Consider the following 12,413-nt stretch of genomic DNA (forward strand, 5'->3'; position numbering starts at 1 on the left):
GCTGTGATTGAGTGTTTGCCATGTGCCAAGCTCTTAGCTTTCACATTCTCGTTTAATTCTCACAGTCCCGTGAGATAGGGAGTACCGCATTATCCACAGTTTACCGGCAGGAAACAGAGACTCAAAGAGTTACAATACTCCTCTGAAGTCACATAGCTAGTAGCTGGCCAGGGTGGGATTAAATACACGGCCCATTCTGCACTTACCTTTACCTCGCCTGGTGTCAGCAACATGGAAACATCCACAGTTGATGACTTTTTTTTTTAAATTGAGATGGACTCTCGATCTGTCACCCAGGCTGGAGTGCAATGGTGTGATATTGGCTCACTGCAACCTCCACCTCCCAGGTTCAAGCGATTCTCCTGCCTCAGCCTCCCAAGTAGCTGGGACTACAGACGCGCGCCACCACGCCCGGCTAGTTTTTTCGTATTTTTAGTAGAGATGGGGTTTTGCCATATTGGCCAGGCTGTTCTCAAACTCCTGACCTCAGGTGATCTGCCTGCCTTGGCCTCCCAGAATGCTGGGATTACGGGCGTGAGCCACCATGCTGGGCCCACAGTCGGTGACTTCTAACTCAGGCCCATGGTTTTCGGATCTGTGAGGTGCCTCATAGTGTGACCTCCCCACTCTTTCCTGTACATTTCTTAGATATTGTTTTGAGGCTTGCTCTGTTCCTGACATTGTGCAAGGTACTCGGAAAACGGCTGTGAAGTGGAGACCACGGACCTCGCTCTCAGACATGGTGTTTATCATCCTGTAGGACGATCATTTAAGAAGCAGAACAATAATTTTTTTTTTTTCTTTGAGGCAGTGTCTCACTCTGTCACGCAGGCTGGAGTGCAGTGGTGCAATCTTCCCTCACTGCACCACGCCCGGCCAATAATTTTTAAAAAAAAATCAACCATCAAGCCAGGCATGCTGGCCCATGCCTATAATTCCAGCACTTTGGGAGGCCGAGGTGGGCAGATTGCTTGAGCTCAGGAGTTCGAGACCAGCCTGGGCAACACAGCGTGACCCCATCTCTACCAAAAATACAAAAATTAGCCAGGCGTGGTGGCGCATGCCTATAGTCACAGCTACTCAGGAGGCTGAGGTAAGAGGATCACTTGAGCCTGGGAGATTGAGGCTGCAGTGGGCTGAGATAGCACCACTGCACTCCAGCCTGGGTGACAGAGCAAGATCCTGTCTCAAACAACAACAAAAAGCCATCAGATTGCAGTGCCTTAAGGTACAGTTTTTTTTTTTTGAGACAGAGTTTCGCTCTTTTTGCCCAGGCTGGAGTGCAATGGCGCAATCTCGGCTCACTGCAACCTCCGCCTCCTGGGTTCAATCAATTCTCCTGCCTCAGCCTCCCGAGTAGCTGGGATTACAGGAATGCGCCACCACCCTGGCTAATTTTGTATTTTTAGTAAAGATGGGGTTTCTCCATGTTGGTCAGGCTAGTCTTGAACTCCCGACCTCAGGTAATCCACCTGCCTCAGCCTCCCAAAGTGCTGGGATTGCAGGCGTGAGCCACTGCGCCCGGCTTAAGGTACAGTTTTTGAGAGAGCCCAGGACTAGCTTGAATCACACTCGTCTGACTCTTAATTGCTTTATGTCTGGGACACGCCTCTTCATTTCTGCAAGCCTTTGTTCCCACACCTGCAAAATGTGGATAACACCACACATTTTTTTTCCCACTTGGTAGGGATGCCTCTTACAATTGATGGTGTCTCCCAAGGATATCTGGCAGTGTTTTTCTCTTTCCTATTGTTGAAGAAAACAGTGGTATGTCCCATTGATGGCCTTAGGTTGGATGACATTTGGTAATAATCACATGGTGGTTATGGGGATGAAATGAGATAATGTAAGGTGAAAAGTCCTGTGCGAATTCAGGTGAAACAGTACGAATTCAGGTGAAACAAGCATTGGCCCAGATTCTAATCTAAAGTCTGTCATTGCTACTTTGTTGATGACCTTAAGCAAGTTACCCCCGGTGTGTGGTCCCCAAATTTCCTTCTCTGGCCTTCCTTCTCAGCAAAACGAGAGATTTATTTAATTCATTAATTCAGCAAACACCTACTAAGCACATTTTCTGGGCCAGGCACAGTGGCCCTGGGGATGTAAGGACGTGAGACAGGGTGGAAGTGCCTTGTTCAGCAGGATGCAGACAGGGGACAAAGTTCTTCCTGTGAGCCTGCTTCAGTTAAGGTAGAGACTGAAAGCTGATGTCAAAGGTCTCCTCCAGCTTTAAATTCTGTTATTCTGGGACTAGGAGGCGGGACAGACAGGGCAAGCATGTTTGGGGAGGCCGTATAGTATAAGGGTTAATGTAGTGGTCCTGGTGTTGGACAGCCTTGGGCCAGCTCTGTCACTTTTAAGCTGTGTGACCCTAGGCCAATGACTTAACCTTTCTGATCCTCTGGAGCCTAGAAATAGGAGTGACAACAGTCTCCTCTCATAGGGTTCTAGTGAGTGCTGAAAGAGATACAATGTGTATAGTTCTTAGCTTAGTGCCTGGTACATCATAAGCAATGAATGAATGGTAGCTTCCCTGTATCCTTTCCTTCCCTTCCTTCCTTCTCTAGCCTTTTCTCTCCTTTCTCCTTCCTGTTTTTCCTTTTCTGCCTCTCCCTCCTTCTCCCCAATTTTACTTACTGTACTTGAGAAGTGAAAACTTTCTGGAGCAGGAATTCCCCGTCCAAACCTTCCCACTTTCTATTTGGAGGTTGGCACAGAAAAACCAACTCTGCTGAATAAATTGGCTTTCCTTATCGCTAGCCTTTGAAGTGGCTCCCACCCCTGCTGGAAGTTTCTGGTGTTTTCTGCCATGGCTGCCCTGTAGTGAAAGCAGGATGTTCTCTCCACGAGTCAGGGGAGACACAACCCAAGTCCTAGATCTGAAAAGAGTTATTGGTTCCAAACTATGAAAACTGTAAAAATAAAAAAGTTTAATTAAAAATCTATACAATGTAACATTGTGTTAATTGCATTAATTGTTAAATGTTGTGTTTCTTTATATTTGAAAACAATTCGTAGGTTGGATTTTTCTCAATTTTCCCCGAGTTCCCAAATAGGCACAATAATTACTGAGAAATTATACCCAATTGTAAATTCAGTGAGTTGTTTGCCAGTTGTAAATTAAATGAGTATGTTTAGCCAAATTCAATAGCAAAATTATAAAAAGCCCTTTCAAAAAATTTACCATTAAAATTGCTAATATGGAATATTGTAAAGTGTTTTATACAATATAAGCCCTCTCTAGGGCTAGAGAAGACGTTAAAATGCCTTGTGCTGTATTTGGGAGGCCATGAACCCTCTTTTTGATTCTTCTATTTTTTTCTCCCCAGGATAGCTGATTTTTCCAGTCCTTTGTGAGATATCTAATATTTAGAATTTGTAATAGCTTTGGAAAATATTCACAGTGTAATAAAAAATTGCAGGATCTTAAGCTATAGATCAGTTTGATCTCAAGTAATTAAAAAAATTCATACATGCATTTTTTTTAAAAAAAGGACTAGAAAGAATTATACTAAAATGTTAACAGGATCTCTAGGTAGAACAATATGCATAATTATCTTTTATTTTTTATAGTTTTCATAGTTTTCAAATTTTCTACAATGAAAATGCATTACAATCAGAAAAACAATTTTTGGTAGTTTAAAAATTTTTTTTCTTACTACAAAAGTAATTTATGCTCATTATAGAAAAATCACAAAATACATATAAGCATAAGGAAGGAAAAGAAACATGCAAATTCCACCCACCCAGAGACAACCACTGGGTCCTTCCAGACCTTTTTATGCATACATAAACATTTATATTTTTATCACAAAACAGGATCATTCTGTACATAGTACTGCGTTGAAACCTGCTTCTTTCCCCATAATGTATATTGAGAAATGCCAACAGCACATTTCTATAACGTGATTTTCATGGCAGCATACATTACATTATGAGGATAAACCATAATTTACTTAACCCCTAATTATTAGACATTTATGTTGCTTCCAAACTTTCTCTATTACAAATGATGCTGTAATAAGAAATATTTTAAAGCACTTAAGAATCCTTTATTTTTACATGGAAATCATAGGACACTACCCAACAGATATTTCTTTTTTCTTTAATTTTTATTTATTTTATATTATTTATTTTTAATTATTTTTATTTTTTATTTTTCTGGAGATGGAGTCTTGCTCTGTTGCCCAGGCTGGGAGTGCAGTGGTGCGATCTCGGCTCACTGCAACCTCCACCTCCTGGGTTTAAGCAATTCTCTTGGCTTAGCCTCCTGAGTAGCTGGGATTACAGGCACACGCCACCACAACCAGCTACTTTTTGTTTAGTAGAGACAGGGTTTCGCCATGTTGGCCAGGCTAGTCTTGAATTCCTGACCTCAAGTGATCCATCCGTCTCGGCCTCCAAAAGTGCTGGGATTACAAGGGTGAGCCACCATACCTGGCCCATTTATTTATTTTAGAGACAGGGTCTCACTATGTTGCCCAGGCTGGTCTTGAACTTCTGGGCTCAAGTGATCCTCCTGCCTCAGCCTCCCAAAGTGCTGGGATCACAGGCGTGAGCCACTGCACCCAGCCCAGATATTTATTTTTGAATGATGCTAGACTCTGAGGATGCAAAGGTTGTTTCAGTTGTTATTCCTGCTCTGCAGGAGTTCCCAGTCCAGGAGGAGATAGTGGCAGGAGTGACAAACTATGCCTGAGAAAGCCAGGAAAGGCTCCTCTGGCAAGTGACATTGAACTAGGACTTGAAGATCAAGTAGGAGTTCACCAGGCAGACAGGGTGAGGTGAGCTGGGATATTTCACCAGCATGGACAACAGGGCATGAGAAAATGGGAAGGTAATATCTTATCTGGAGCCTGTGGTGTGCTGCGTACGTTTCACATGAGTTTTCTCATTCAGTTCTCACATCAACTCCACAAAGTAACCATTCTTAGTCCCATTTTCTAGCCAAAGAAACTGAGGTTACAGTGCTTGTTTAGCTAGAGGTAGAGCCAGGATTTGGACACAGGTCTTACTTACTCTGAAGCTCAAGCTCTTTCTTTCTTCCTTTCTTCTCCTTCCCTGATGACAGCAGGGGCAGTTCTATGGTTCCCAAGCAAGATAAGAACAAGGTCTAATTCCTTTTCTTCCCATCTGATATTTCCTGGTAGCAAACATTTCCGCCATTTTAAGCCCTGTGCTACCCACTGCCATAGAGTAGTGAAGTCCCAGCCTGTTTTGTCTCTTGCGGTAGCCACTCCTTACAGAGCCTGAAAGAGACGGGGAGCGTCCAGCTGCCATCTTGGGCTCTGTCTTGTCATCCCTTGAACAAGTCTGTCTTCTCTCTTTTTTTTTTTGAGACAGAGTCTCGCTCTTTCGCCCAGGCCTGACTGCAGTGGCACTATCTCGGCTCACTGCAAGCTCTGCCTCCCAGGTTCACGCCACTCTCCTGCCTCAGCCTCCGGAGTAGCTGGGACTACACGCGCCCGCCACCGCGCCCGGCTAATTTTTTGTATTTTTAGTAGAGACAGGGTTTCACCGTGTTAACCAGGATGGTCTTGATTTCCTGACCTCGTGATCCGCCCGCCTCGGCCTCCCAAAGTGCTGGAATTACAGGCGTGAGCCACCGCGCCCGGCCACAAGTCTGTCTGCTCTTTAATGCCTCATTTGTCTTGGCACAAAGACACATGATTAGGCTCAGAGTGGCATGTTTTGGCAAGGGTGAGACACATTCAGTGGAGTGTTGGGGAAAGGATGGGGTTAGGGTGGAGGCCGAGGGCCAGAGACAGATGGGCCATGCTAAGACATACGTTAGTGACGTTTGTTAGGGAAATGACATAGCTAAATGGTTCTTTAGGAAGAAGAGTCAGGCACCTCTGGAATGGATGGTTTGGCCTACAGAGAGAAAACAGGTTATGGTCCAAAAATAGTAATGGCTAACATTTTTTGATTGCCAGAAACTATTCTAAGCATTTAAACATGTTTTAACTCTCTTAATCCTTGTGACATAGGTACTATTATTATCCCTGTTTTGCAAGTGACAAAACTGAAGTACAGAGACTTTAGGTAACTTGTCCAAGGACGCACAGTAAGTGGAAAGGCCAAGACTTAGCCCAAGGCAGCCTACTTATAACTATCAGTGTAGTTCAGCTGAATTTTGCAAAACTGAATGAGGAAACGTGTTAGTTCCTTGAAGACAGGGGGCCTGATTAATTACTGTATTCCCATGCAGAGCTCACCTTTTGTTTTGTTTTGAGATGGAGTCTCGCTCTGTCACCCAGGCTGGAGTGCAGTGGTGCAGTCTCGGCTCACTGCAAACCCCGCCTCCCGGGTTCACGCCATTCTCCTGCCTCAGCCTCTCGTGTAGCTGGGACTACAGGTGCCTGCCACCACACCCGGCTAATTTTTTTTTGTATTTTTAGTAGAGACGGGGTTTCACTGTGTTAGCTAGGATGGTCTTGATCTCCTGACCTCGTGATCCGCCTGCCTCGGCCTCCCAAAGTGCTGGGATTACAGGCGTGAGCCGCAGCACCCGGCCTGCAGAGCCCAACTTCTGAAGCACCACGCACTGTCAATAGATATTTGATTAATGATTAAATGTGAAGGCAATTAGTCTGAACTAAAACAGTGGCAGGGTGGTGGTGGGGAAAAAATGTCCCTGAATTAGAATTGCAGGATTTGATGACAAGAGTGGGGGTAAAGAGTGGAAGGAGAGGATTCTGGGGGGATGACTTGGAGGTTCCCAGGTTGGTGGAGCAGGAGGAGAGTGGTGTTGTTAATAAGGCTCAGCCTTCCTGATTAGGGGCTTATCAGAGAGAGTCGAGCTTGGGTCATATTAACTTGAGGGTCCTGTGGGCCTCGGCCCTGGCTCATCATGTGAGAATCATATAAAGGTTATTCTTCTGATTTTGATAGCAAACCCAACAGGTTTGCAAACTTCTCACATGCTAATTAAGAAACTAATTAAAACCCATCGGTTCTTAAAGACATATGGTTTATTTAAAGTTGATCCAAGATTGATATTTGGTTAAACAATGTTTTAATAAATCATAGAATGAATTGGCTCTAAGAATACTAGCATGGTGCTCCAATTTACTAGACACTTTCCATGTATTCTTTTTTCCTTTAAAATATGAAAAAAATGAGATAGTGTAGATAAAAATATCTAATGCCTAACGATCATTTGAAGCTAGTTTCCTTCTTGAACCCCATGGAACTCTGTGGGGTTAGGTATGGTTATTATCCCCATTTTACAGATGGGGAAACAGGAGTAATTAAGAGAGGTTAGGGGGCTGGGTACAGTGGCTCACACCTGTAATCCCAGCACTTTGGGAGACTGAGGCAGGTGGATTACCTGAGGTCAGGAGTTCGAGACCAGCCTGACCAACAAGGTGAAACCCAGTCCCTACTAAAAGTACAAAAATTAGCTGGGTATGATGGCGAGTGCCTGTAATCCCAGCTACTTGAGAGGCTGAGGCAGGAGAATCACTTGAACCTGGGAGCCGGAGGTTGTGGTGAGCAGAGATCGTACCATTGCACTCCAGCCTGGGCGACAGAGTGAGACTCTGTCATAAATAAATAAATAACGAGAGGTTAAGGGGCTCATACAAAGTGATTTTGCAAAGAAGTGGAAAAGTCAGGACTCATACCCAGGTCTCCCCACAATTGCTGTATACTAAATCATCCCCAAACGTAGAAGCTTAAAGCAGTAAGTATTTATCATTACATCACAGAGTTGATGAAGATCAGCAGTTTGGGGTGGCCTAGCTGGGACTGCAGTCTCCGGAGGCTTGACTAGGGCAGGAGGTTCCTTTTCCAGGCACACTCACATGGCTTTGGGCAGGAAACTTCAGTTCCTTTGCATGTGGGCTTCTCTCTAGGGCTGCTCAAGACATAGTTTTACCCAGACTGAATGATCAGAGAGAGAAAAAGAGAGCGAAAGAGAGAGGGGGTGGGGAGATAGAGGGAGAAAATGAGAGAATGAGCAAGAGCAGTTAGGCTAGAAATCTTTTTATGACCCATCTTGGAAGTAATATCCCATCAATTTTGCTGTATTTTACTCACCACATTTTTTAAAAAGTTTTTATTATTTTATTTTATTTTACTATTTTTGGAGACACAGTCTTGCTCTGTCACCCGCTGGAGTGCAGTGGCATGATCATGGCTCATTGCAGCCTCGACCTCCCCAGGCTCAGGTGATCCTCCCACCCTAGCCTCCCAAGTAGCTGGAACTACAGGTGTGCACCACCTCGCCTGGCCAATTTTTTGTATTTTTGTAGATATGGGGTTTCACTATGTTGTTCAGGCTGGTCTCAACCTCCTGAGCTCTCAAGTGATCTGCCAGACTTGGCCTCCCAAAGTGCTGGGATTACAAGTGTGAGCTACTGTGCCCTATCCTGTATTTTATTTTTTTTGTAGAGATGGGGTCTCGCCATGTTGCCCAGGCTGGTATAGAACTCCTGGGTTCAAGCAATCCTCCCGCCTCAGTCTCCCCAAGTGCTTGGATACAGGTGTGTGCCACCACGTCCAGCCTCAGCATGTATTTTACATCTTAGAAGGAAGTCATTAGGTCCAGTCCCCACTTAAGGGGAGGGAACTTCACCAGGGTGTGAATGTCAGGGGACAGGGATCATTGGGGACCATCTTAGAGGCTGCCTACCGCAGGCACCCTTTCTACTCTGCCATTCCACAGATCGTCATTTTCATCTTTGCAGCTTCTCCTCATCTCCCATCCTCCAAATAGAAGTATTTTATGAACTTCATAAAGTTGCAATGTGGCCAGTTTGGGGCAATTTATATCTTCTATAGACAACAGCATTGAACTACTTAGCAAACCAGGAAGTGGAAAATGGTTATAAAGGGATCCAATTACTTTCATTGCCAAGGCAGTGTAAAACGCAACATGTAAAAATGGACTTAATTGGTGAAAAATTAATTAGACAATTAAATTTATTTCTGCTTAAATACACTTAGGTGTTAATTGGTAATCTGACTGCAGGTTTATTTTAAGTTAGGTTTGTTATCTTGACTCTGTCCTTTAAGAAACGATCTTTGTTTAATATGCCATGAACACTCCTGGTCTTGCCGAGAAACAATGTCTAGTTCATTGTCATGGTTCTTCTCCAGATAGGACTGATCGGGGTCAGACTGGCCCAGAGGGCAAAAAAGCATTTGCTTCGAAAGCCCCATCAAGAGGAAAATCTTTCTACTGCCAGAGGGGCTCTTCTGGGAAGGCTGAGTGGAGAGGTACAGGATTCCAAGTGGGAACTGCGGACTCATTAGTCTGCCACTCACTGGCTCTGTGACTCTGGGCAAGTTACTTCTGCAGTCTGGGTTTCAGTTTCTCTATCTGTAAAATGAGCTAGTGGGCATTGATGATGTCTGAGTTCACTTCACCCATAAAATTCCATGATTGTCAAGTACAGGGGTTTCATGACAGGAGGGATAGATTGCAAGGGTTTTCTTTTTCTTGAAAAAAAAATTTCTTAACCTCATCTGTTTGCAGAATTTGTTTTAGAGTATTTCATGTGCTGGTTAAACATAGTGGGTTGGATACATTTTAACCTGCGTGCTGTCAGTAAATCCCACTGAAATCATGAGGACAGAGAGAATGGGCAAGAGGTCATCGATGGACCGGAGATGGGATGGTAGGGACAGAAACTGCAGGGTCCGCAGAAGGAACTGCTCACCGGAAGCCAACAAGCTTGCCCTGTGGAATCCCAGAAAGGCCCAGGAACTTCGGGACATCACTGAAGGCAGAGTGAGGAGAGGTAAGTGCAAGTCCAGATGAATGAGTGATGATGTTCCCACTCTCTCCAGAGTTGCACTCCCCCTCACCACCCTCAGGTGGAAGATTGGGAGATTCCTCTCTGGAGAAAGGAAGCAATTCCACAGGAAGGAGTTCCCCAATGAAAATGACAACATGCATGGTGGTGCATGCTGGTGGTCTCAGCTACTGGGGAGGCTGAGGCAGGAGGATCGCTTGAGCCCAGCAGTTCAAGGCTGCAGTGAGCCATGTTAGTGCCTCTGCACTCCCGCCTGGGTGGGAGTGAGACTAATGCAGGACAGGCAAGCCCCCAAATTGGGCCTTAGCTGGGAGGGTTCTCAGTTTCACACAGGAAAGAATTCAAGGGCAAGCCAGTGGTGTTAGACAGCAACTTTTTTTTTTTTTTGAGACAAAGTTTCTTGTCACTCAGGCTGGAGTGCAATGGCGCGATCTCGGCTCACTGCAACCTCTGCCTCCTGGGTTTAAGTGATTCTCCTGCCTCAGCCTCCTGAGTAGCTGGGATTACAGGCACTCGCCACCACGGCTGGCTAATTTTTGTATTTTTAATAGAGATGGGGTTTTGCCATGTTGGCCAGGCTGGTCTTGAACTCCTGACCTCAGGTGATCCACCTGCCTTGGCCTCCCAAGGTGCTGGGATTACAGGCATGAGCCACCATGCCTGGCCTAGACAGCAACTTTATTGAAGTGGCGGTGCACAGCAGCAGCAGAGGTACCGCTGCTGGCAGAGCAGTGTGCCCAGAGTAGCAGCTCAGAGGCAGTACTGCACTCATGTTTATACCCACTTTTAATTATATACAAATTAAGGGGTGGTTTATGCAGAGATTCTAGGATGAGAGTGGTCATTGCAGGGTCAGGGTTATTGCCGTAGAAAGGGGTGGTAACATCTGGGTGTTGCCATGGGAACAGTAAACTGACATAGTACCCTTGTGGGCGTGTCTTATGGAAAGCTGCTTCTGCCCTGGACCTGTTTTAGTTAGTCCTCAATTTGGTCCAGTATGTGAGCCCCACCTCCACAGGCGAGTCTTGCCTCCCACCTCAAGACCCCGTATCTAAAAAAAAAGAAAAATCTCCAGGTGACAAACTCTACCCACTCAGAGCTTCCCATCAGCTTTCAGTGTCTCTCTCTTTTTTGTTGTTGCTCAAGTTAAAAAAATGTTTAAATTGACAAATAGTAACTGTGTATATGTTTGGGGTACAGTGTGAGGTTTTGCGTCCCACTGAATGTGCACACTCAGCCAAGGATCACTAGACACATGAGGGGAGCCTCCTGACAGGAGGGAGACCACAAAAGACGGACAAAGGAAATGGAAAAGAAAAAGAATCAGAGCAAGGAATGAGAGAAAAAGTCTAACAATTTTTCTCAGAGATGAGAGGATACTGATTTGGGTTTGTGCTCAGATATCACCTCATCAGAGAGACTTCTGGCTACTCTGTCTAAAATAGTATCTTCTCTTACTCCCTTCCCCCTTACTCTGCCTTATTTCAGGAAGAGAGGACAGAGAAATGGAGGGGAGAAAACTATTAAAATAAGTAATAAGAAAACTTTCCCCAGAAGTGCAGAATCTGAATTTCCAGTATAAAAGGGTCCATTGAGCGCCAAGAACAATGAGGGAAAAAAGGTCCCACTCAGGCCTACATATCATTGTGAAATTTCAGAACTCCAGGGATAAAGAAAAGATCCTAAAAGCTTCCCGAGAGATAAAAAAGAAGATTTTTACAAAGGATCAGCAATCAGAATTGCCTCAGACTGCTCAATAAAAACATCAGAAGCTAGAAGAAAATAGAGTGAGGCATCAAAATCCTGAGGGAAATGATTCCCACCTAAAATTTAATATTCTGCTCAATTATCAATTAAGTATTGAAGGGAAATAAAGACATTTTTAGACATGCAGTTTCTCCACTTGATCTTAGCCAAAAGGCCGAGAGGTGATGACATGCAGTTTCTCAAAAGGTTTGCTTCCCACTTTTCTTGGAAAAAACCAAGAAAGAGGGGGCCTGGGGAACCAGGGGATCCCAACACAGGAGAGTGGCAGAGGAAACTCCCAGGGTGATGGAAAGTGGAAGCAAACCAGCCCAGATGGAAGGAGAAGGGCCTGGCACGGTGGCTCACACCTGTAATCCCAGCACTTTGGGAGGCCAAGGTGGGCAGATCACTTGAGATCAGGAGTTCGAGACTACCCTAGCCAAGATAGTGAAACCCTGTCTCTACCAAAAATACAAAAATTAGCCGGGCGTCGGTGGTATGTGCCTGTAATCCTAGCTACTCGGGAAGCTGAGGCAGGAGAATCACTTGAATCTGGGAGGTGGAGGTTGCAGTGAGCCGAGATTGCGCCACAGCATTCCAGCCTGGGCAACGGAGAGAGACTCCATCTCAAGAAAAAAAATAAAAAATAAATAAAAAATAAAAAAAGAAGGAGAAGGACAGAGGGTTCCAGGAGGATGATCAGTGAGAAAAAAACAGAATGGGTAGATTATCTGAATTTCTTGTTGTGTGGGAATATTAAAAGGCTCTTAGAAGATCTAAGAAAAGTTATTGTTAGGTATCTAGAACAGTAAGCAAATTTTAAAAAAGAAAGAGACCTGATTACTAACTTTAGAGAAAACAAAAAGTTGTACAAGAAGAGAAACGTATCTTGGTTTCAATGGG

General features: G+C 44.7%; 1 long non-coding RNA gene across 1 annotated transcript; it reads left to right on the forward strand.

The window, feature by feature from the left end:
- The first annotated feature begins 4,148 nt into the window (after positions 1 to 4,148).
- Positions 4,149 to 12,024, forward strand: LOC129048615 (uncharacterized). Its single transcript, XR_008511110.1, has 3 exons — positions 4,149 to 5,891; positions 9,485 to 9,749; positions 11,253 to 12,024. It is a non-coding gene; the product is annotated as an uncharacterized LOC129048615 (long non-coding RNA).
- The last annotated feature ends 389 nt before the right edge of the window (positions 12,025 to 12,413 follow it).

This window comes from Pongo abelii, chromosome 9, assembly GCF_028885655.2.
Source record: "Pongo abelii isolate AG06213 chromosome 9, NHGRI_mPonAbe1-v2.0_pri, whole genome shotgun sequence".
Classification (NCBI taxonomy): domain Eukaryota; kingdom Metazoa; phylum Chordata; class Mammalia; order Primates; family Hominidae; genus Pongo; species Pongo abelii.